This window comes from Vicugna pacos, chromosome 9 (assembly GCF_048564905.1).
Source record: "Vicugna pacos chromosome 9, VicPac4, whole genome shotgun sequence".
In the NCBI taxonomy this organism is placed as follows: Eukaryota; Metazoa; Chordata; class Mammalia; order Artiodactyla; family Camelidae; genus Vicugna; species Vicugna pacos.
The window spans coordinates 38,433,297-38,460,374 of record NC_132995.1 but is presented as its reverse complement, the minus strand read 5'-3'; the positions used below and the strand labels follow the sequence as shown (position 1 = coordinate 38,460,374).

At 39.4% G+C, this 27,078-nt stretch overlaps 1 long non-coding RNA gene across 1 annotated transcript in view; it reads right to left on the bottom strand.

Moving 5' to 3' along the window:
• LOC140698146 (uncharacterized) overlaps positions 1–27,078 on the bottom strand; it is a 338,999-nt gene that overhangs the window by 182,464 nt on the left and 129,457 nt on the right. The window lies entirely within an intron of this gene.

The following is a 27,078-nucleotide window of genomic DNA, read 5'->3' as shown; positions in this document are numbered from 1 at the left end:
TCTGTGATGCTCTAACTTTCACACACTTTAAAATTTTGTTCCTTAGGAAGTGATTATCTGAGATTTTATATGAAGACACTGTAGGCTTATTTGAGATTTTATATGAAGACATTGTAGATTTATTTGACACATTTTTACATCTTTGCCAGAAACAATTTTGGACACAGATTGTATATTCATTTGATTCCACAAAGAGTTACCGGGGGCACTGGCTGGGCCATGTCGGAAGTGACACCTCTCCTGAAGGTAACACGTATCCCTGAGCACCGGATGAGGAGTCCAGCTACTCTGTGTGCCTCCTGTCTGAGCAATCACTTCAACCTGGAGCTTCCCCTTCCTCGGGCAAGTGACTATCCCTCTCTTTGTGCACGCACTGACCCTTCTTAATTCCTGCACTGTGAAATGAACTGCGTTTGTTTCCTATCCTCCCGCTGCAAGGCTGCTCCTTCCCACCTATTAACAACAGGAGACACATTCTGAGCATTTACTCAGAATAGATCTGATATGGCAGAACTCACCTAATGTTGTTTCTTCTATGTCTCAGGCTTTTACATCTCATAAAAATGCTGTCCCCATTTTACAGGTGAGGAAACAGAGGCACAGCAAGGTTAAGCACCAGCTCAGTGTCACATGAAAAGGATGTGAACTCGGGCAGTGTGCTTTTTTTCCCAGCCCATCTCTGAATAACCTTTATGTCACATGACTCCTGGCTGTAAGGGAGGTCTTCAGTAAATATGCGTAAAACTAATGCGTGAATCCAAGATTTCTCTGAATCTTGATGGTCTCATTTGTAAAATGGAGATAGCTATCCCAATTACTCTGGTCATTTTGAGCATGAAATGAGTTCAGGTACCTGAAGATGGTTAGTGAAGGGCCAGACATATAATAGATGGTGTATAAATATTTGTTCAATCTTATCAACAGGACACCTTTTTTTAAAAAAAGAAAGATATGGGCGTGTTGTGTAGCCTTGAGTCTGTCTTTTTAGGTTATGATCACTGGACACCACCAAAGGGTGGTGCAAGAAGGGAGTTTAGCATTGTGGAAGGCGTGTGACACAGAATTGCACTCTGGGGAAATGGGGCCAGGTTTCTGGGGCTGTTAGAGGAACAGTTCTAATCTGGGAGCACTCATTCAGTCCTGAGGATTGACCCAGCTTGAACCTCTTTGTGGGATATTTCCGCAACTTCATCAATGTGTGAAAGAAGAGATAGCACAAAAAGAGGAATTTTTACTTAAGAAAAATCCCTGCAAGTGAGGAAAATATATTTAAAGCACGCCATCCAAGGGTATCACTGAGTATACACAAGATGAGTTTAAGAGTATATACTAGATGAATTGGATTAGCAGGTTTTAATGTTAATATATTTATTTAAATGCATATTAAAACAGGACAAAGCAGCACAAACCCTGCAATTTTATGGAAATTATTTTTAGAACAAGGCTAAAGCCATTGAAGTAAGAATAAGTGTTGATTGAAATAAAATTATTGAAATTCTTGGGTGGGCAACCAAATTGGGTTGACCTGAAGTGTAATCCATCGTGTTGAAGGAGGCAAAACCAAAATCAATGTTGGTTTGATATAAATGAGTTATTAAATTAAGAGTCAAAGAGAGCTTGGGAACTAATAACAGAAGAAGAAGAATTCGGAGGAGGAAGAGGAGGAGGGGAGGGGGGGAGGAGAGAAGAAAACAAGGGAAAGAGAAGTTACTAATATTTGCACTCTTGCCACCAAGAGCAAGAGCTGAGATTAAAAACATGGTTGGTGTCTATGTTCATGTGGCAACGAGCTCTCAGCAGAAACCAAGCAGAGCTGTGCCCTTCCTGGTTTCCCAGGCAACAGCCACCCTCCTCCATTATGCTAATGATACAATGATAAAAAATAAAAATGTGTGTGTGATGGAAACTATAACAGAAGGGAAGCCATTCTGGATCTCGCTTGCTCCACTTGAAGTGGGTGCTTAAGGAGGGGTTTTGGAGGTAACTGGGCAGCAATGTACGATGCATGTAATCTCAGGGGGAAAAGGCCATGTTGTGCATCAATGAGTTAATGGGGACTGCGTGCTTGGGAATTTGGGACACCGTCTATGGGGCAGATTCACTTACTGTTTGTTGTCATTGTAAGTGATATTAATGAACAAGACCATATATTTAGCCTGAAGCAAGGAGCTGCCATCAAGACCTGTCAACGGGAAATAGGCTCTGAAAATAAAAGGTGTGACCAGATTCTTGGCTTCATCACTTCTAGGCAGACAGACCCATCCTCCTCTTTGACTTGAGAAAATCTTCTGCCTGATGGGACCCCAGGTCAGGGAAAGTGAGGGTCTGGGTATTTCAGGTACTTTATCTCCTCATCCACCTCCAGGAGCAATTACCCAAATGAAAACAAATAACCATAGGGAAAGATCAATGATTTTCTCAACTTCTTTCCTGTGTGTAGATAGTATTGAAGTGGGTGAGTTTCCAATGCTTTTTGCAATCTATTCTCAACCGTGCATTTTAGTCCGTGTCTATTTCTTTACACAACGTATGTTTTAAAGCTGCATTAGCTATTCCAACTATGCGTTGAATCCCCTCACCCCTTATTGGAATGTGAGCTCTGTGGGGACAAAGATTCATTTTTCATACAACTAGAGTACAATTCTGACATTAAGCACATTTCAGTAAATGAGCATTTAGTAAACTAATTTCTTACAAAACATTTAGAATCTTCTCGGTGTCAGACCAATTGGTTAAGCAATTGGATGACTCAGTAAATGCTTGTCATGAGTTTATGAACTATGAAGATTCATTAAACATATAATAAAAGGATTTTAGTGTCATTAGCATACGTGTGCTAAGTCAGAAGAATGAATAAAATTATCTAGGGAGAGAAAATTATGGAGGGGGTGAGGAGAGAAGGTGAAAAAAAAAAAAAGAAAATAGGGCCCCGTGGGATACAATTTTAAGGGGAGTATCTTGGAAAAGTACAAGAGAGTGGCCAGAGATTTAAAAGAAAAAGAAAGATAGGAGAAAAGATTGAAGGGATGGGGGATGGATGACTGTCTTTTTCGTAAGAATGTGAACTCCTCAAAGATGTACAAGCTCCAGAAAGTCAGGACCAACTTACACATTACTTACTGATGAATGCTTTTCTAGAACCTAGCACAGTTTCTTACATGTGGCGAGCCCTTGATAAATGCTTATTTGTATTTGGTACCTAGCACCAAGCGCAATGCCTGGCATCACATAGATGCTTTTTCATTGTTCATGAAGTGAAGAAGCAGTCAATTATTTTCGGAATTGGAAACTGTCTCCTGACAATTCTGCATTTGTCACCTCCTTGAGAAATCTCAATTTCTAATACGAGTGTGGTTTCTCTTCTTCCTGTGTGTTTGCATTTTTGAGGAGCTGCATGGCTCCATCAAATGAAAGGACCTTGGGAAACATATAGGGTGGCAGCCCTAGAAATAATTCCTGTTACAGCAGCATTTTTCAAACATGTGAGTTTTGGAACAAGAGTCATACGAGATAATTTAAAAAATAAAGCCATGGTCCGTTCTGTTTGGGAAACCATAGCTACTGCGGTGTGATGTGGAATAAAATCAGACAGGATCCTCCCTCGCATGGTGTTTAGAATTTTGTAGGAAAGACAAAACTAGTCTTTTATTCTCACACAAAAAAAATTAAGTTGCAATAAATTAATTTAAGTACTAAATTGTAACTGTGAGGCTAGGAAAAATATAGCAGACGTGGTCTAGTAATTCTACATCTCCCTTGGGCTTTTAAAATGTACTCTAGCTCGCTAATGGCACTGGCGCTAAGCATCCTTGCAATGCAAGTACACCTTACGTATCCCCACCAGCAGAGCGTCTCCACCACAGTGTGGAACTCGGCTCCGACTTGATTCTTGAACACGTGGAGAGCCCAAAGATCACACCTGTGCAGGGCTCCTCCCGGAACAAAGAAACCATAATCTCTGAGAGAGGAACCCAGATGATTCACATGTGCCTCCAGGGTGAGAAACCTCTTCTCAGTCTTACTGGAGACTGGCACTGGGATTGCCCTCCTTAAATTCACCTGGAAGTAACACCTGCACAGCTCTGCTCTCCCTGCTGGGGCTTACTATCTGCCCCTTCCTTGTGTTGTTTTCAGTGCCCATCAGCATGTTTTTTTTGTCTGCTATGTCTCCATGGTGAGGACACCCTGAACATCTGCTAAATAAAAAAGTAGGATTTTTGTTATTCCTAATAAGGAAAACAATGTATTTACTAACACAACTTTTGAAATTGTGGTCAGTATCGTAAAATATGATGCACAAATACAGTGCAAAGAAGGAAAATGTCATGCAGTACAGATGTCGTGTCTTACAGATTATCTGCACACAGTCCAAAGAATTAAACAGAACATACTGAATGACATTAATATTAGGCCTCTTTTCTTAAAAAACAAATCTGAAATTGAAATGAGTCTTACCATCATGTGTCTACTTAATGTGGTTATATTTTAAGTTGTTACTCAATCAATGGTGTATTTTACAATAAAAGCTATCTTAGGTTTTAGTAAAATGTCACTCAAATCAGATAATGCTTATCATACTGGCTGACTGAAAATATAAATACAATCAGTTGCTTTTCCGTAAAAAGCAGTAATCTGTTAGATGATAAAAACAAAAAGTTAAATCCCATTTTCAACACTGAAAACAAAGTAACTTTTACAGTAAACATAACACAAAATGTTTGTGATCTATTTAGAATAAGATTTATAAAAGGCATCTTACATAAATGAATCCCTCTATGTTTCTGCATGAGAAAATGGAACAATATAAAAATTGCTTCTCCGGGTTAATTTGAGATGTTGATGGGGTTGACTCAAATGTATTGATTGGTTTATCCATTTATGAAGTATTTTTGAGCCCTTAATAGGTGCCCTATTCTATGCTGAGGGCTGGGGATGCAATGGGAGTAAATCCAGGTAGGTCCTCATACAGCTTAAAATCTGCAATCTTTAAAATTTATAATAATAAAATAATACATGCATCATGTAATTTTTAAATACTTACACATTTAGTTAAACAATAACTAAAAATACAAGAGGTTTATTCTCCTGGAAGAATCCACAAGTAATGTCTATCAAGTACTGTTTTGATAAAGAATTCTCCAGCAGAATGTCTTTGCTGATAGTAATAAAAAGTAGGGGCGTGCTTCCCCTTTCGACAAACACAAGAATCTAGACCAAAGCAACAGAAGAAAAGTCCAAGGAAAACATCTGGCAACATATATGGAATTGCATAGCAATAGGATAGAGAATAAACATTTAACAAATGATGCAGGGGAAACTGGTTAGCTACTGAAAAATAAAAATTAATTTATACCTACATCTTATAGTATAGGCCAAAATAACAGTAAATGTATTTATTAAGTATGTGTATGTATACACACTCCCACTCATACATTTGTAATAAAATAAAATGAAAGTAGTTAGATCTTATGAAGGCTAACAACATCCTAAGCTTTAAATCAATAGGGAAAAATCCGACAGGAAGAGATACATTCAATATTGTACAAATTTTAAACATTCTTATGTTGGAAAATACAATGATGGAAAACTAAAAATATAAAGCAAGAAAAAACACTGACACCAAATATAACTGACACAATGTGACTTTTATATCTGATGAAGAACTACCTCACACAACTTGATAAAGTGTCACATCTCCGACAGAAATAGAAATAAAAGGCAAGATTCATATGAAAGGAAGCACATTTAGGTTTAACAGATGTATTCTGTTCAGATCATCATAGAAATGTATCATAAAGCCTTTAATGCATAATCTATATATATATATATATATATATATATATATATATATATTGATAGAAACCAGGACATTACTGTGAAATAGCCATCCTTAAAATGTGGTGGTTTCAGTGTAATTGAAAAACCATTTGACAAGACCTATTAACCACTGCCCTCTTTCACCTGACCCACAGCTTACATTCTTAAGGCACTGTTAATGCTGCTTCCAAAATACATCTTGGACCTGACCAACTCTCTCCATTTCTACTTCTGTTGCCTTAGTTTTAAGCCGCATCAACTCTTCTTTGAAAGGCTGTGCAAGTATCCTCCCGAACACCCCATTCTGAGTCTTTCTTATTTTGCACCCTGAAGACAGCAGGATCATTATGAAACACAAACTGTGCTAAGTTACTCTTCTGCATAAAGGGCTCCACTGGCTTCTTCTTATATCTAGAACCAACTTCAGACTCTTAATTGTGACCCACAAGCTGTGGCATAATCTGGCTCCCACTAGCCTTCAGCCTCATTCCCTGCCCCTCCTCTTCCCTTATGTTGCCTCGCCAGTCTTCCAATTTCCTTTCCAGCAGCACCACCTACTTGGAACATGCTGTTCCCTCTGCCCTGGATGCCAGTCTCTCTTTTCCTGCCCAGCCTCACTGCTCATCCTGGAGACCTTGCATGGCATGCCCTCTCTTGGGCCAGGGGGCTCTGTAACACCATGTCTGCCTCAAACCACCTACCTCCCCTTCAACCCCACTCCCATCCTTCACCACCCTCTTCTTGGCAGCACACTTTTTCTTGTCAACCTCCTCACTAAATTACAAGTTTCATGAGTGCAAAGGCCATTTCATTCTCCATCCTTAGAACCATGCACAGAGCCGTGTATACGAGTTCATTAGCATGTGATAACTATTTGGAGACTGGATGAATGAATATAGAAATGAATGAATGAGTGAAATCTCACTGCCTTCAGTACTCTCAGCTTTCCACTTTCACACTGGCTTTCCAGCCAGAGTTATCTTTGCAATAGGACTATGTTCTTTTTTATTTTAAGCATGTCAGTGGTTGCTTGTTGCAAGTCAAGATAAAGTGCAAATCTTTTAACAGGTATGTTAGTTTCTTAGGGCTTCCATGACAAATTATATGGCAAGGCTGAAAATATCTGTAACATATTTTGTGCATAAAAAAATCAAAATTATACCCACATTATGACTTCAACTATGCAAAATGTGCTTGGCTATAGTGAAGGGCTCAAGTGAAAAATGGAAAGATAGAAACTTCAAATGCCAAAGTAAGGGAATTAGAGCAGTAATACTGTAGATTTTTTTCTCCTATTTCTTGTAATGTTGTCCTAATGTTATTTGTATAATAGATGCATTTGGGAGCAAAGCCTTCATGAGACGAGGAACTCGCCAACTTGAATCTCACCAAAATACAAACAGTGCCTCTTAGCCATTTTCTGGCTATTAGAAATGAAAATATGTCTTTGGCTTTGCCCTGGGATGATGATGATGATGATGATAGTAATGCTGCCAAGAGAAAAGAGTACAAATAAAGTAATCCAGGTGATCTTAATTTTGGAAGACCTTGGCCAAATTCATTTACTCTATCATGTCCTTACTTTCATCTTCTATAAAATACAGAAAGTTGGGCCAAAAAATTGTTTTTCTTTTTCTTCTCACAGAATTCCATGAACATATCTATTGCTCCATACATAACTCACTGATTTGTTTCCTGTCTTCAGTCCATTGGCTGGTGGACCAGGCTTCTAAGCCTCCTGGTCTCTTAGCTTTATCTGGAGAGCTCTGAAAAGTGCTCAGGCCCAGTCCCTCCCCACCCCTTGTTTTTGTGATATAATTGACTAGGGGGTGGAGCCAGCTGTCAATGTTTTAAAGTTCCCTGGCAGTCAGGGTTGAGACCTACTCTCCCACAGGGAAGGATCTGCTCCTGGACCACCACTCTCTGCGCTTACTTCTCAAGGGGAAATGGGGGATGTGCAGGTCTGCATTCGCTTGGCTTAAACCTGCAGGTGTTGAAGAGGCCTGTTCCTGGACTGGATGTCAAGCACCTGCATTTGGGGAGCTGTATCATCTTTCAGGTCTCAGTTAAAATTTACTACCTGCAAGATAAACTTCTCCTACCACTTCCTCTAAAGTCCAACCTCATTTCTCTCTGTCACAGAGTCCTCTTTGTCACACGCCTAACAAGTTTTTTGTAATAAGGACCTACTGCAGCAGTAGAGTCAAAAGGGAGAAGGAACACTGGGACTCTTCCTTCCTGAGGGTGGAAATAAGTCAGACCACCCATTTACACTAAGAGACCCTCAGGTGACACAGGGAGGACGGTATTGGTGTGACACTGCATTTACTACCAATTCATTAAATGTGAACTTATAAATTAACATTTGTAACTAGCAGAGGTTATACTGTATTCAATTAACAGACACGTTAAGAGAAAGATGTCAGAGATACGAATGTTGCTTTTAATTAAAGAGGGATTCTTTTTTCCTTCTTCATAGATTTTAGGTGTTTTTCTCAGTTTACTGAGTACACATTACTTTAATATACAGCAAAATAACATTAGTAATAATAATATGTTTTTTTTCAGGAAAAAAAATGCTGATGTGAGTCACAAGTGGGTTTGGCTTTTAAAAGCAACTGTGAAGATGGCCTTGGGGGGGGAGAGCAGAGTGGTTGCTCTTATCCATCCCCCAAGTTCCTTTTAAAATCTAACATCAATAGTCTAACACTCCGAAACATTTGCATTTGCAATTTTATTGCTTTCACCCAATAAACTCAGTTTCTATAACTTCTCGGTTCCGCAGAATTTAAAATGTGTTTCCCTCTTTTAGCCGAAATCAGGTCAATTTTATTGGCTCTTAAAATAGGTAGTTAGTTGGTTAGCAAGAGTATGAAAAGGTATCAAATGACTCCAGGTTTATGGAAATAGCTTTAAATAGATTCCAAGTTTATGGAAAGACTGAACCTCAACCATGCTGACTGCAGCAGAAAGTGGAAATTAAGTCTTCCCTGAGGATGGGTGGCTGTTTAATGTAATTTTTAATGATGAAACATCTTTAAATTAGGAGGAGTGCAGTTATTTTGACCACAGAGGGAAATATATAATGTAAATCCCTGAAAGAATGAAGAATGAAAGCGAACTGAATAAGGAAAGATGAGAAACAAAATAGCGTCTCGAATCCTAAGATGATAAAAGTCTGTCCTCTGGGGACCCGTTTTCAAAAGTGTCCTCTACAATAACACCCATCCCTGAACAGCAGTGGTGTTTGCAAACAGGTCCCAATTACATGACTTGATTACAGATTCAACCGTGTCTTATGCACAGACTAGACGCGAAGCCCTTTCTCCTATGTCCCTGTCCTTGAAGCTCTGGATAAAGGGCAGCTTCACAGAATTGCAAATACTTATCTCTTGGGCAGGAAAACAGGAGAAACACGTCTGCAAAGTGATAAATGTTACAGGGAGTGTCCGAGGGAGTGAGATTTGCTGCTTCCTCATCTCTCTTGAGTGAGACAGCTGCTGACAATTATGAGTGTGTGTGTGTGTGTGTGTGTGTGTGTGTGTGTGTGTGTGTGTGTGTGTGTGTGTGTGTGTGTGTGTGTGTGTGTGTGTGTGTGTGTGTGTGTGTGTGTGTGTGTGTGTGTGTGTGTTACTTTTTGCAAGCATTATAGGCACATTATTTGTAATATATACCGAAGGCCAGGATTTGCTTTTGTTCTTCCAGAGCAGAACTGACCTTTCCAGCAACAGTATATAAAACAATACACCCTTTAAAAGAGAGGAAATTAAACCACAGAATTTGGAGTCCTTGTTTGTAAAAACAAGCAAACTAACAGGCCAGTCTCCTGACTCCTAAGACTCCTAAATTGGTGCTCTTCCATTAAATGGTGCTTCTTAAATATTAACATGCAAAGGGATCACATGGGGTTTGCTTTAAATGCTGATTCTGGCTAAGCAGACCTGGAGTGAACCCTGAGAGTCTACGTTTCTAAGAAGCTCTGATGCTGCAGGACCAGGCCCTGCACTTGGGGAAGGCAGGCATTAAATCACAGCAGCCAACGTCACAGCACATTACTTAATCATACGTTGGCCTGAACATGCTGCAGTGAACTAAGTTTTTTCCAGGATGATTTTTCTTTCTTCTGGTGAGAGGGCCCTAATTAAGGTAAGGAGAGAATAAGAATTGGGAGAAAGTTAAGGTTTCTGAAGTACTTAATATGTGCCACGTAACGTGTGGGGCAGGAAGAAAACCTCCCTCTACCCTTTTAGGTTGGTTCTTCTGGCTGGTCTAAGAATTAAGTTGATATGAGACAGACAGGCAGGAGACAGTCAAATTTAATTTCATACGTATGGGACTCTCACATACATAAGAAGGTCAGAAACCCCACATATGTGAGAGGTTCAGAGACAGAAAGGTAAATGAGGTCTATATGTCATCCTCAGCTAAGGAACGGGCTGGGGGCCTGGGGCTGCCAAGGACAGAAGGGTTATTCACAGGATGAAAAGAAGAAGAACAGATGTTTGGAAATTAGATGTTTGCCCTGCCATATAGATGGGGCCACTCAGATAAAATTTCTCTCTGATAATAACTCTTTTCTGGGAAAAATCCCCAATTTAAGTTCATCTAGATAGTGAAGGGAAGGGCAGTAGTTTTTCTTGAAAATACAGGATCTCAATTGCCTTTAGACCAAAATAATCCTCTGCAATAATGCATAAGTGGTGCATTTTGGAGAAGCTCCTTCTGAACCCCTGCAGTTGTGCCAGGTACTGTGACCGACATCTGCCTGTCCGTCACTCAGTTCTCACTGAAACAAAGTGTTGTTTTCTCTTTTATATCCACTTTGAAATATCCTCAGTGAGATCAGGGGGCTTCCCCAAGGTAACCAACAAAAATAACAGAACAGGGGTCCGACCTAGTTCTTCTGACCTAGAATTCAACCTGTGGTTTATATTACAGTATAGTAAAGGTGGCCTCTTTGAATTAATTAAAATGCACCTGGTGTCCTTGTTTATTTATTTACTTTTTTAATAGATTTTTATATTTCCAAGACTGAAGGTGTGTGATGCTCACAGCAGCTGCTTCACCGGTGGCTTCTGATCCTGACACAGGAGTTCTCAGCTTGGAGGAGGCACAGGGACAGTGCAAAGCTGTCCTAAAATATAATTTTGGATGGATACCAAAATAACTTTTACTTTCATCCCTCCTCTGTGGAAGATGACAATCTTTGAAAAACTGGAGCCCAAAGAAATGTAAATACAGCTTATTCAGGCCTGACATTTCAAAAGAGGTCACCCCCACCAGCAGTTGCAGCCCTGGTCTATTATCAGGTTTTCTGTCACTCATGTTGATTAAGGTTGATAAACAGTGCTAAGCACTGGGGGTGGACGAGAGGGCACACAGAGCGATGTAGCTGACTTGAAAAGGACTGCATTTCCCGAGACTAGAGAAGCCTATCCACTCTCTATACCTTTGCTTCCAAAGAGGAGATACTGTTCTTTCAGAGAGAGAACAAGCATCTCGCAGAGTTCTGCTAGAATGTCAACGGTGGGGACATTTAACCAAGCCACGGAGCCTGCTGGGTGGAAAAGCAGCCACTTGCCTCGTCTGGCTCCCACTGTGATCCCCATTCCACTCTCTCGGACTGGCTTAGGTGGGTTGAAGTTAGTGCAAAAGGAGACAGTGATGCACCAAAGCTTTTGTGGGGTGAAGGAAGCATTTTTGCTGGTGCTGTCTCATCTCCTTTCCTACCAGTGCACCATCATGTCCCAGTGTAATTCTGACACCAGTCCAGTGTGTGAGGGTTTTCTCCCACCAACAAGCAATTCTCCAGCATCAGTTGGGTGCCCTACAGTTCAACACAATGCTGATACTATCTACCTGGACACAGCACCAAATCTCCCAGGCTAAAGATTCAGTCCTATAAGACTGACCCCCTGCCCCCAACTTTAGATACTAATTCCAAGTCTGGATTGTCACCTGTGCTTCAGATGGACTGGCTATAAATTGGAGGTTCCAATGACCCCCTCCTTGGGTTTGATTAATTTGCTAGAGTGACTCATAGAACTGAGAAACATTTTAATAGACTACTGGTTTATTATAAAAGGATATAACTCAGGAACAGCCAGGGGGAGGAGATGCACAGAGCAAAATATGGGGAGAGGGCGAGGAGCCTTTGTGCCCTCTCTGGGCACGCCGCTCTCCCCACATCTCCCAGTATTCACCAACTTGGAAGCTCTCTGAATCTAATCTTTTGGTTTCAAGGAGGCTTCACTACACTTGCATGATTGATTACATCATCAGCCATCAGGGAGTGATTCAGCCTCCCTCTCCCTTCCCCAGAGTTCAGGGGAGTGAGATGGGAAGTTCTGACCTTTAAATCACTCGTTTGGTTCTCCTTACCACCAGCCCCTATTCTTAGGTGGGGTCCAAAAGCCACCTCACTCATATAACAAAAGTCCCCTTTGTTGCTTTCTTCACTTAGAAAATTCCAAGGGTTTGGGGAACTCTGTGCCAGAAAAGGGAACAAAGACCAAATGTATATTTCCTATTATAAATCACGTATCACACCCAGCACCGGAGACAATCCCACGGGCCAGCACACTCCTTCCCCTGCCTGCAGGAGGGAGCAGTCTGCTTCCTTTTAGGTCCAGCGCTCTGTTGCCTCCTCGCTGACTGTGAGGCAAGGGCCTCCCATGAAAGCCCAGGGCCCTGTGGGTCGGAGGCCAGTCCCTGCCTCTTTTTGATTTTGGTCATCTCCCCTCTCTTTCCTCCCTGCTTTCCCTGTAAAACACACAGCAGTTTCTTTTCAGTATTTAGGACTACACTTTGGATTCAAACGATCATTTCAGGTCTTACAAAATCTCCAAGTCAGAAAAATAAAAAGGAAAGTGAATCCACAGGGAGGACATACTCAAGTGTGCGTCTCAATAAATTATAACAGTAATTAATTCTCTTTCAGTTTGCTTGTTTCCTCCAAGAAGCACACTTATGAAATACGGTAAAAGACACCAGATACAAACAGGGTGAGGTTCAATGTCTCAAAATGTAACAGAACATCTGTGTGAATTAGGGCAAACCTCAGTCTCCTCTGTGGCAAAACAAGTCTCATCATCCTCACCCCATCGGGTTGGCATAAGGATTATGTCAAAGGTTTTAACACTGCACTGTCTCAGAGCACACAATAAACTGGATCTTCATTGCCTAGTATGTGGTTAATCAAACCAGAATGATAATCTACTCCAGAGAAATAATGCTATTTATACCTACCACATTCAGAGAGGTTTGAAGGCAAATTTTATATCAATCTGAAATAATCCTCAAACTGTAACATTCTAAAGTGAGATTAACCCTCAGACTGGTATCTACCAATTCTCATGGTTTAAAAAAAGAAAGAAGGAAGAAGAAGAAAAAAACATTGTAATAGAATTCATGGTTACATTAATTTTTGAGTTGTTTCTTCTATATATAAAGAAGTTCGATTCCATCATATAAAATATAGACTTTATTCCCAAGTAATTTCCATATTATGATAAACACAGGACATAATCATGTTTGCACAAGACTCTGGATTAAATGGATCAGATTGCCTGTGATAGAAAGCAACAGACCTGAGGGCCGAGATAGCCCTGTGTCTCTTAGGCAGCTCTTAAGGACGGGCAGAATCAGTCTTCTGGCCTAACTGCAACCTATTAAGGAATACCAGAGGCCAGAAATTGGGGAACTCTGAGCTAAAACATAGAAGGTGATTTTCACACAGGTATATAATCGGAAGAATATAGCTATATTCAGGAGTGAAGTATAAATTGGAATGAAATAATAAATTGATCAATACAGCCATTGAGTCATTTAGTGATCATAAAGTACCTTCAGATCTACTCACTGGTTCTATGGAAAAGGATGAGACCCAATTCTTGCTTTTGAGGGGCTTATGGTTTAGAATAGCCCTGTCCAACAGAAATAAAATGCAAGCTTTAAATGAGAGCCAAAACAATTTGTAGGAAGGTAAAAAGAAACAGATGATATGAATTTTAATATATTTTAATCAACCCAGTATATCCAAAATAGTATCATTCCAACATGTAATTAATGTGTGTCATTAATGTATTCTGCATCCTGTTTTTTGGTACTAAGTTGTTGAAATCCAGTATTCACATCTCAGTTTTGGACTCACTGTACTTCTAATGCCCCACTGCAACATGTAGCTAATAGCTATGGTATTAAATAGTTCAGGTCCAGAAAGATAAGACAGGCATGGAAACAGATATAAGCAATAGAAAGGTGGACAGAGCTGAGAGAAGAAACAAAGGAAAAAAGAAACAAAACCATTTTTCAAGAGCACTCAGACGAAAAGCATGTAGATTTTTATCTACTGTGATACTTAAGAATAGGTCCACTTTATTTATTTACGTAAGAAGACATTGAACTAAAGGTTCCTTTCAATTGCCCTAGTGATTATGAGAAAACAATAATTTTACGTATAATGCAACACTCTATGTTTATGTGCTATCTACAGATTGCCAAGTGCATTTTGATAATCACATATGAGTTAAAGGTGCAGCATTTTTCATCACCTTTCCTCCCTCACCCAGTCTATCAGGCTGTGGCAGCTTACTGCCCAATGTGTATCCCTGATCTGACCTGACTGTGTAAAATCAGGCAACAAAAATATGGGCCCCAGTGAACTGGAAGACTGATTGAGGGGAAGAAGGATGGGGAAAGAGAGAAAGGAAGAGAGGAAGGAAGGAAGGAAGAGATTTATGTTGGCAAGAGCTTCCATTTTAATAAGTATAATTGAGATGGCTTTAAAACCATTAAGCCCCAAATTCCAGTCATTTAACTTTCAAGTGATTTGGAGCTGTTGCTTAGTCTGGGAAAAAAGTGACTTATTTATGGTCTCTAAGAAGGGACACAGCCTCTAGAACCAGACTAGGCAGTAAAATGAAGCGTAATTGACTAAGTGGCTCAAAGGAAGGGAAGAAATGTAATTCAATAAGAAAAAGTACTAAAGAGATATGCAAAATTCATGGGTTTCCTATGCCTGGCATTTTAGGATAAGACTGCTCCTTATTTTAAAATTGGACTCTAGCAGGATTACTCAGTACCAGTTGCATTGATTTGGATTCATAATTTAAGGTGTAAATTAAGGTGAACTCAACTATGATGAAATGCCTTTAAAGAAGCTGAGATATAAACTATGAGCCATTTTCAGGAAATGGAAGACAATTGGGAGCTGTTGAAAATAGACCAACAAAAGTGAAAAGCGGAAATAGAGAAACAGATTACAGGACAAAAGTCTGAGCACCTAATTTAAAACAAAAATGGTTTCCTATGGTTTATGATGAGTGATAAACAGAGTCCACTGTGTGGCCATAAAAATATATCTTTAGCTCAGAAAATATGAGTCTCACTGTCAGCTTAATGTAGTGATTTAGGCTCATAGCCTTTCTCCTTGAAAGAGTTACAAGGCTGAAGTTACCAATCATTCCAAATGACGTGCATTTGGAAATTATGAACTATGACCCAGACACACTAGTTTGTAGTGTAACTTGATCATGAATTTGCCTATTTCAGGTTATTGTTTAGTTACATATTTCTTAGAGCAGCAAGAATGGTGGTGTATTAATAGCTATAAAACTTCATTAAACTGGCACTAGACTTCTGAGAAAAACCCATAAAACTCGAAAGAAAGCCCAGCACTGGAGTTCTGCCTCTTCTGGCTCCAAGTCAACCTTGCTATAATAAAGTCGTTCAAAAGACTCAACAAGGAGCCAAGAGTGTCTATTGAGAAACCTCGTGGTGTTATAACAGGAAATCTCTGATTCACCTAGAAGACTAATGAGCATAAAAACCATAGGAAATTCTGAGATAAAGCTTCCAAAGAAACTTTAAAATGGTGAATGAGAATGTGAGAATGTTGACTCTATTAGCATATGAAGACAAAGCAAAAAAAAAAAAAAAAAAAAAAGAGAAAGAAAAAGAGAAAAAGAGAAAAACAGCTAAGGATAAAATGGCCATTCACAGTTCTTCCGTAGAAAGTCTGCTCCCTGTGTCTGGGCGGCAGAGTCTTCAATCCCAAGGTCATTGTTTTATAAACACGCTTGGTAAAGAGAAGAATCACAAATCACTGAATGTCAAGCAGAGTTAAACGAAGTGCAGGAGCCACGATATTTTACACAAGGAATAAACTGAGAACTCATCAAATTGGAGACTGGGGACAAATACAAAAATCCATTCCTGTCTCCTAGAAATGTCTAAAGGGAGGCAAAGGAAGCAGAAACCAGGAACGGACGTTTCTCAGTGCATGTTAACAATGGCTAATATTAGATGCTCTGCAGCCTTGTTAGTCAAGCTGTGGTCCAGGGCCTGTGGCATTGGCCTCCCCTGGGACCTTGTTAGAAATGCAGAATCAAGGCCCTCCTTCTTTGGACCACGTGCCCTTGTACCAGATTCCAGGTGATTTTTAAGCATGTGCAGGACTGGTTGAGAAGCGAAGCTTCGTGTCGCTATTATTTAAGACTGAAATTCTACTAGTTGTTGCTCTCACTTCAGAGGCAGTAAAACAGAAGCTGTACGAACTGTCCAAAGTGGCCCTGCTAGCCAACTTGAAAAATGCAACTTACATCATTTAAATTGTTCTAAAAACAAAACTAAATCATTTTTTCTTTGCTTTGCAATATATTCATATGTTATATATGTAGTATATTTATCAGTAAACGGAAACAACCAACCAAAGATTCTTTAGACTGTTTCTTCTGTTCCCATTTGATTTTCTCATTTGCAGAAAGTGCCTAACAGATGCTTAATAAAGTGTTGACGGATTAAGAGTTTATTTGTGGAGTGCCTGTTCTGTGTCCAGTGCTCTGTAAAATATATCCCAGTCTCCTAGGATGATGGACAAACAGATGGCTTGAAATCTAAAATCAACATGAGACTAACATTTTGAAAGAAAAGTTTCCTTCAAAATCAGTGAAAAAAAAATCACCAAAACAATTTTCTGTTTACAGAGTCATGGGAAAAAAAAAGTTATTTTCCAAAGCAATCTCTCAATCTAAAAATGGAGGAGGGAATTTCAAAGAGGGTGAAAACTACAATACATTTCCCCTATAAAAGTTTCTAATCTCTTTTTTATTTTAGGCAAGGAATTTACTTATTGATTTTCCTAAAGCAGCCTGATTGCTAAGAGTTCAGCAAATGCAACTTCCCACTGTAGGCTATTAGAATAATAGCTGTCTAATCAAACACCATTTCTTTTGCTGAAAATTCTAGCACTTGTCATTGAAGCTTGAGGTGATGGCAGTGAAACAGTTTGCTAGTGGAGCTTGTAAAGAATCAGTATGTCCTGGTGTGGTAGATGAAAGATGGATGTAGACACCTTGTGGCTCCTGCCTTTGTGGCTGAGGTTTACTTTCCCTCACCTGGAGTCTGAGATGACCTTAGCTGTTTGCTTGACCAGTAGCAAGAAACGATCTGGGACATTGACAGTAGGTTATAAGGACGGTTGCAGCTTCTAGCCAGAGCCTTTGGAACCCTCAGGGAGCCCTGAGTGGCCAAATAAGAAGTCTGCCTGCTTAATACTGCCTGCTGGAGAGGCCACATTGTAGGTGCTCTGGTGACAGGCCTAGCTGAGCTCAGCCTTCCTGTCCCAACCCCTCCCTGAGCCCACCCAAAGCACCAGACACTTGAACGGTCCATCTGCTGGCTGAATACCAGTTAAGTGACCTTGGCCATTTCTACCGAATTTCAATCCCTGATCCACAAAGTTATGAAGCATCATCTCACGGTGGTTGTTTTAAGCCAATTAGCTTGGGAGTAGTGTTTGATGCAGCAGTAGGTAAAACCAGAACAGCTGGTGTAACCACATCTATTCATGGGGAAGCTTTTACTCTAGATCCAGTGTCATCATCATGCTCATAGCAAAAATCAAATAAATTCACCAAGGAATAGATTTCCTTTGCAAACACGTCAGAGAATTTCAGAAATGTGTGAATTGATTATGCAGTAAACAACCAGTCAAGAATCCCAACCTTTGTTCATTGCCAAGTGTGCATTTCAAGTGAGAGATTATGGCCTTTCCTACCCCAAAATGGAGCAAAGCAAGATTTGATGCAAGAATTGAAAGCACTTAAAGCCTCTAACACATCCTTTATGCAAAGAGCACCTTGAGTGTTCCAAAGCAATTACTGCAAAGATAACTGCAGATGAAATGAAGCAGAATGTCGGATTTATCTTCATGTACAGTTTTCCACGTAGTAAAATGTGTCCCATTTGTCTCTGCTTCTTTGACATTAGATTGATCAGTTAACTAGCTTTAGAAGCAAAAGATCAACCAGCTGACAAATTGTTCCTCTTGACTTCAAAGCACATTGAGGCCTAAATTTTAGGCCTAATGATTTTAAATCACCCTTCTTGTTATAACAAAATGCATGATGCGACTTAATCAGATCTCTAAGCGGTTTGTAAAACATGGTTTGTTTGTGTGTGTTGAAGGCATTAGGGTAATAAATGGACGTGGAGTGGACAGGGTCAGAGCGTCTTGTCTGTGTACCACGTGCATGATTCTATTGAATTAAACAGACATCCCCCTTAACTAAGAGACCACATAAATGGACTGAGCTGTAAATTAAGCAGACCTCATTAGTGAGCCTTTCTGGGGGAAATGAGTTCCTCTTTGTGGATCGCAGTGAAATAAGATCTCAAGGGCTCCTGTAATAAGAAGAAATTAGAACATTCTATCCGGTAAAAGCAAAGCATCCAATGATTTAAATGCAATTCATTCACCAATTCTGGCTCATATTCAAGGACTTGGGTGTTAATAATCATAATAATATCATTTGTTTGTAGTGAAATATTAGTAATGTTACTGTGTTTATAATTATTATTATTAATGCCAGCAATTACAGCTTCTACTTATGTCAGTTTTCTTAAAATAATCGGGAACACAGACAACTTTGAGAATCTAATAATAGTTAGGGACTTTTTCCCAGAGAAAGGAACGCTTCCATGCAGAAGAACGCTCGGACTATCAAACGGTTTATGCATGTCTGAAGTTCATCCAGGGACCCCCAAAGCCCCTCCCAGGGGGTTTTTGGTTTCTTGGATAAGAATAGCAGGGTAAGTGCATAATCTGGACTTTAATATACAGTCTATTTCATTGATCAACTCAACAACTCCACATGTTGGATGTTACGATCTTCACTTTAGTGTTGGGAAAACTGAGTCTCTAGTGGTAAATAAGTGAAGGAATTGGGTTTGAATGTCATGTTTGTCTGCTTTCAAAACCCTTGGTCGGTGGAATAATGTAGATTAGTTTGACATAGGCACATTCCTTTGACTAATTGCTTTATGGGAATTCAAACCCTTTAATTTTATTGAGATCGAGAATACACACACACACACACTCCTATCTTAATACCTATCTAAGTGGTCAGTAGGCTCTTGCTAGACAGCTAGAATCTATCAATTACTGCTTTGTAGTGGCTAAGATGTTTCATTTTTCTATAGATCTTATTTTTCTCATCTATAAAACAGAGGGTGTTAAATATTTCAAGCCCCGTGCAGTTGTGAAACTGCAAGACCTTTGAAATATAAATTGGGGCACAGGGGTGGGGAAGTAAGGAGGAAAGGAGGCGGTGAGAGAGAGACAGAAAAGATGAGAATGCACAAGAAAGAGAAAGAGACTTAACAGGAAAGGCAGTGAGATTCATCCTGGGTTCACGCTGTGTGCTTTCGTTCAGACAAAATGCCTAGTCTCAGGCATTTTTAGCACCATCACAAGCATCTGTGTTTCATGGACAGGGCTGCGTCCACTCTGAACAACAGAAGATATGGTCGATCTTTTTAAAAAAAAAATCTTTTTTAAAAACATACTTTCTTCTATATGTTGCAATCACATTATTAGCACATAGAAATCTGTATGTTGGTGAATCTCATGATGAATTAATTCTCTTTACCCTGGACTTTGCTGAAGAAGTGATACGATGTGGTTCCTTTCGGTGTTTTAGAATACATTTGCTTTGTCTAAGTTCTTTTCTAAAACTAGTTTTTGTTATAATTACTATAACAATTACAGATACTTGTGGAGAAATGCAAATGCTTCAGAATGAAAATCGATTAATAACTTAAGTCACTCTATCAATACCTTATACCAGTTTCAGCTTCCAGAAGCACCGCTATTAAGACTATCTTGCACATACAAGCCCACTGTCTGTCTGTCTGTCATCATTTATATGTATCAACAATGATTTATTATAAGTAAATGTATTAAAAAGTAAACATATATATATATATATTCTAAAGCATTTTAAGTCATATGCTTTAAATAATTTCCCTTATACACGAAGGTCTAATCCATTCCTTTTACTTGCTAAGTACAATTCCATTACGTATACTGCCATCATCCATTTGGTCCACTATTAATGAACACTTTAAAAATTTTTTTCCTAGAACTTTGCCATTAGAACAAAAACTTCAATACGCATCCTTTTACATATACTTTTGTACACTTGAGTAAAGTACAGAATGTAGTGTACAGACTTCTAATAAAATTGGCTGGGTCAAAAATATATATCTGTGAAATGTTGACAGATATTGCTAAATTGCCTTGCAAGATGGTTGCGCCAATTTTCATTTCACCTAACCATGTAGAGCAGTGTCTGTTTCCCTACTTGGCCAAAATGCAACGTTGCAAATTATTTTTTTTTTTGTACATAGCCAATGATATTAGTAAATTATAGCATCTTAATAATTTCTAGTGTTTCTTCACATAAATTATTAATGCATCCCCCATTCCCTCACTTCCTTCATAATTGTCAGCTATCTCTGTTTTTATTTTCAAATCATTGTTTTTGGACAATGCATTACTTTGGGAGCACTGGTTATATTTGCTGATTGCACTTTACACAGGAAGAAGTACCCTTTCGGATCTTACAATTTTTGTATTACTCTCTCTTGTCTCCCATTTATTTATGCTGGTGCTTGCTAATATATTCATTTATATTCCATCCATTTCCAAGGCTGATTTGAGGTGGCATATGATAAAATAGCACGCATAAAGAAAAACAGCATTGAAATGGAAGGAAAAATATCCTTAAAAAATTAATGTTGTGACTTTAGCAGTAAATCTAGTTCTGGGCTCCCTACATATCAAGGCCAAAAGGCAGTCAATGCTTTGATTAATGCATATCCTATAGAAAGAGAAAACATATTAGTTCATATGGAGATAAACTTTTTTTTTCTGATGTTCAATTATTTAATGAATGTTTCAAGTAGACATTAACAATAGAACATACTGTGTCCTCAAAAAATTATTGGCCATATAAAGCAGAAATTAAAAAAAAAGAGAAATATAACCCGAAAAACCATTCACAAAAGACACTGCTTGTAAGACAGAAGAAACTTAGCTATTGCTATTAGATATCAACTTGAATATAAATCATTTTTTACTATATTTACTATATTCCCTACATGCACAGGCTCACTGCTATTGTTGAATTGAATTTTAGGTCTAAAGAGGAAAAAAAAAGGTGAAATATATTTAATTGGCTGAGCAAAGGAATACTGATGATAATTATGATGTAGGTAATCATGATTTATCCTCATACAAATCATAGCTGCCCTTTTGTCACTTGAACCCAGTATCAATTTTTTCCCCCTCACAGTAACACAAGAACTTCTGGTAAACCAACTGAGAGAAATCTGGGAACATAAGTAACATTTCACAGCATTAATTCAGTCCTATCCCATCTACCACTGAACGACATCGCCACACCAATTCACCAGTCTCTTTGTATTATTTTTATGAGACAGAGCTCATGTTCCCTAATCACATAGGTTTCCATGTTCTCTGATGAATGCTCTGAGCCTTTTTTTCAATATATTTATCTTCTGATACTTTTCCATGTGCTGGTAGAACAAAATAGTAACTGTAGGAAAAAACTGGGCAGAAAGCCTAATTAAATTGAATTCGACCATTTGACAAAGTAACTTTTTTCCCAAGCTACGTCAGTCTGAATCCATCGTACCCATTGTATAGATTCCAAACTCTAATCCACCCTTTTGCTTTTATTCATTACCATCCTCCTACAGCACTTCCAGTCATTCTGAACTATCTGTCTTTTAAAAATGCATGACAATCCCTGCCTTCTAGATTTTCCTCCTATTACTTTTGGGAGAATTTCCTTTGAATGAATTGCCATTGCCTTAAGCCCTTCTGTGCTCATCAACACCTTGTAATTCTTGTTGTATGCATCATGGTTGAAAAATTCTATTGACTTGATCATATTAATTCAATATTAAATACATATTTATGTATATATACTCAAGTATACATACATATATATAATGTAAGAGTGCATGCATACGTGTGTGTGCAAACATCAGATCCCTCAAGTCTAGAAAGCACTAAATAAACATTTCTTAAACCAATGAACTCATATTTCTTAAACAAATAAATTATAAAACCTTTAGACACTCATCAAGCATTTGTTCCTAATTGCTTTGTACCATGCATCAGGTGAGGGGTTACACACAAAACCTGCCTCAAGAAGCCTGCAGTGCAGTGGAGAGGTCTGTCCACATACTCAGGGTGGGGAGCACCTGCATCTTCCTGTGTGTTCAGGAAGGGCTTCACAGAGGAAGCCACCAGGAAGGATGGATAGGAATCTGAAGGCTGAACATAGAGAGACCTTTACACGGGGCAGAGGTAATAATGTAGCCATTCACAGGAAGCCTTTAGTCTCTATTAGGAGAAATCACACTCACATATTTTCACTTACAGAAAAGAAAAACAAATCTACCTAAATCTGTTAGTGGTAGATATATGTTACCTCTTGTAAAGGTACTTGTATATATGCAGGAAAGACAAATCTGAAATAGAAATACATCCTGGACATAAAGACAGACTGTACAATACTAATCAGACACTAATCAGATAAAAATAATTTATATTTGAACTGTTTACTCAAAAAATAATTGAAGAGAGAGACAACTAGAGAAAAGACCAATGGTCAAGTAAATGTGAGAGCCCTTCACTGTGTGGAATTAATCAAGTTTCTCCCTGGAGAATGAAGTCCTTTCAGAATCTACCCACTTCTCCTCGCCTCCACTGTTACACACTTAGCCCAAAGCCCAGCTGTGTCACATCTGGACAAGTATGGCCACTTCTGAACTCACCTCCTGCCTCCCTGCCATGGGGAAGCCGCATTCAGTGATGCCTTTAAGATGCTAGTCAGATTATGTCACTCTTCTTCTAAGAGCCCTCCAGCCACAGCTTCCTGAGCCACACAGAATTAATCCCAACAATCTTTACGCTGCCCTCTGAAACAGCAGACAGTCTGGCCTCTTGCTACCTCACTAAAGCTCCAGCCACACAAAGGCAACTTTCGTTCCCTTTTAAACCTACGAACCCTACTCCCATTTCAGGACTGCTGTTTGGCTCCTTTATAATACATCCACATGCTGCCCACTCTCTTCACTTAGGGTTTTGTTCAAATACCAGTTTTTCAGAGATGTTTCTCTAATGGTCCTTTACGGAACAGCATGCTCCCCATTAGCTCCTTGCCTGTTTTATGTCTTCATAGTATTTATTTACTGTCTGGTTCCTCCCCCAACCAAAGTGCAGGCTTCACGAGAGCAGGCACTATTTCCTTCATAACAATCTTTCCTGCACTTAAAACAGTGCCGCATACAAGTAGACACTCAATAGATACTCATAGAGGCAACAAATAAGTGCCTTTCAGATCCCTTACCCTGCAATATGCTTTATAAAAAAATAAATCATAAAAATCCAGGAGAAGGATATGATATGTGGTGCTTCTCAACAGTTTGGACATGGAGCTATTTTGCAGATTATCTCACATTTATCCATCTCTTCAGCAACTATTAACCTGCCTATCATGTTCCTACCAACTTGCCGAGGAACCTACCACATTCTGAACACACACTGGGAATTATTGTTCCAACAGACACCAAGGGAGGAGATCTCTCCCTACTTTGAAGCCTGCAGTGGGTCAGATCAAAAGAGAGGGGAAGTGGTCTGCAGGGCTGCATTAGTGACAATCTAGCATTGAGGGGTTGCAGGGACTCTGGACTCTGAGACCGACAGAGAAACAACAGAAAATCTGACTAAAGCTAATGAACATACTCTCAGAAAACAAGTGGTAAGATTATTAAAAAGAACAATGGTCAAACTGCTAAATTGGAAGTTGCGATAGTTAATTTTATGTGTCAACTTGGCTGGACCAGAGGGTGCCCAGATATTTGGTTTAAATGTGATTTCTGGGTGTGTCTGTGACAGTGTTTCTGGATGAGACTGACATTTGAATCGGTGGCTGGAGTAAAGCAGATTGCTCTCCACAACAGGGATGGGCCTCGAACAATCCCTTGAAAGCCTCCCTAGAATGAAAGGCTGAGTGAATGAGACTTCTTTCTCTTTGCCTGACTGTCTTTGAGCTGGGACATCAGCCTTCTCCTACCTTTGAACTTGGACTTGGAGTGGAACTTACCCTCAGTTCTCCTGTTCTCAGGCCTTCAGATTCAGACTGGAACTACATCATTGGCTTTTCTGGGTCTCCAGCTTGCTGACTACAGATTTTGGGACCTCTTAGCCTCCTTTATCACATGAGCCAATTCTTTACAATAAATCTCTCTCTCTCTCTGTGTAGACAGACAGAGAGAGAGATAGATAAATAGATAGATAGAGATAGAATCAATATATTCTGTTTTTTATATATATATATTTTGTTGTTGTTTTTGTTCCTCTGGAGAAGCGAGACTAATACAAAAGTTGAACAAAGGAGAAAATATAGGATAAAGGAATCCAGAAAGACAATTGACTGAACCTGCAGTTCTAGATAAAGACTTTATTTAGTTCTGTGACCAGTTAGAAGTTGAAAATTTCCATAAAGTCTCTGGAGCCCATTACTTCTCCTGCCAGGTGGAAGTGACTCCTGTGGCTTCAACAGTACGCTCTGGGCTACGGTCAGAGGGGAAACACTCACGAAAAACGGAGAGTCCAGGGACTGTGAAGGAAGAAGAAGGGGAGGGGGAAAAAAGAGGGAGGAAGAAAGGGAAGAGGGAGGGAAGACGCAGCCACAGCACCAAGGGGTGGGTGTTCTACTCACTTCCCTCCTGGCAGTGTCTGAGCTTGCGTTTCAGCAAGAACTGGCTATTCTCAAAATTCTGTACTTTTTCTTTCCTGCTTCAGGAGACTCAAATAAAACTGCAGGGTTGGGGAGAGGGGGCTGCCACTTAGTTTCCATGGAAACACCTCTGATTCCATAGTGGCACCACTATCATCTCTTAATCAGCATGTTGCTAATGAGATAATTTGATGCTGAATTATACATATGAGTGATGAGAGAAACGCAGGTTTGGTGGTGGTAGATGTGTGGGGAAGGCACTCGGCCTCAGAGGAGGGCAGGAACCAGCTGGGCCTGGATGGATCATGTCCCAGGCTTAGCGCCGCCCCGCTGCTCAGTGGAGTTCGATGCCCAGAGCAGGGGCGCCAGGTTGCAACAGTTCAGGCTTTGGATCTGGGCTCTGCCAAATAGCCCTGTGATCTTGGGACATTCCCCATACTCTCTGGGCTTCATATTTTATTTAAGCTTTGAGACGAGGATAATCATGCCTCCTATTTACAATGCGCCCTGACTATTAAACGGTGTTACGAACACGAAGTGTCTGGCGTGTGGACCCTATTTGGTACTCAATAAATGTTGATTCATCCTTCCTTTCCTGAGAGGCTATTTTCTTTCACTTGTTCAATTATTAATTTATTCACAAATATTTACTGACCAATTTTAGGATGTCAGGCACTGGGCTGAACACTGAGGATAAAATGAGAGAGAAAGAGGAAAAACAACAGGTGAAATCTAGTTGTTTATGACAGAGTTGTTGCTATCACTATTATTATTATTATTATTACTATTATTAGTAGTATTATTATTACTATTACTATTATTACTATTATTATTATAGTTACAGTTTCCATTTCTGGAATTGTGGAAGCTCCTGATGCCCTGACATTAGAAGATGGTCACTTCACTTTGATAAAGAGAAATGGGTCCCCACCCTTATAATGTTGCTTCTTCCATCTAAAATACTTTCTCCACCCTTACTTTCCCTAAAAGTTCTCCAGAGTTCTTTTGAGGCTCATTACGTATACCAGTGTTTGACACTGAGATTGCAGCATAGAACTAAAAAGATTAGGTCTCTGCTCCCGGAGGCTTACAATCTACTTTTATGGCCCTGCCCTAATACCTAGAACCTAACACAGGACCAACAGTGCATGCTTATTGAGAGAGTGAAAGAATGGATGGATGTTGTCAGGGAACTGAGGGATCCAAGTAATCCCCATCAGCACTATTGGATTAAAGGTGCTGAATCAGCCACTTGGATGTCTGCAGAGAGGGGGGAGTAAGGTAGTGGTTCACAGCCCTGGGCACCACTGGCATTATCTGAGCTTAAAAATTTACTGACTGGATTGCCAGGAGTTTTAGGAACTCACTAGATGATTCTTATGTGTAGCCTAAGTGGAGAATGTTTGTTGCAGCCATTATGGAAAGCAGTATGGAGATTCCTCAAAAACCTAAAAATAGACTTACCATATGATCTAGCAATCCCACTTCTGGGTATATATCTGGAGGGAACACTAATTTGAAAAGATACATGCACCCCAATGTTCGTATCAGCACTATATACAATAGCCAACACATGGAAGCAACCTAAATGTCCATTGACAGATGACTGGATAAAGAAGTTGTGGTATATTTATACAATGGAATACTACTCTGCCATAAAAAGAATGGAATAATGACATTTGCAGCAATATGGATGGACCTAGAACCTGTCATTCTAAGTGAAGTAAGCCAGAAAGGGAAAGAAAACTATCATATGCTATCACTCATATGTGGAATCTAATAAAAAAAAAAGTACACTATGAACTCATCTACAAAAAAGAAACAGACTCACAGACATAGTAAATAATCTTATCATTACTGGGGAAACGGAGTGGGAGGGGATATATTTGGGAGTTTGAGATTTACAAATGCTGGGCACTATATGTAAAAATAGGTTTAAAAAACATTTCTTTTGTATAGCACAGGGAACTATGTTCAATATCTTGTAATAACCTTTAATGGAAAAATATGAAAACAAATATATGTATGTATATACATGACTGGGACATTTTGCTATACACCAGAGATTGACACATTGTAATTGACTGTACTCTAATAAAATAATAAATAAAAATAAAAAAGATAACTGCCAAAACATTTTTCG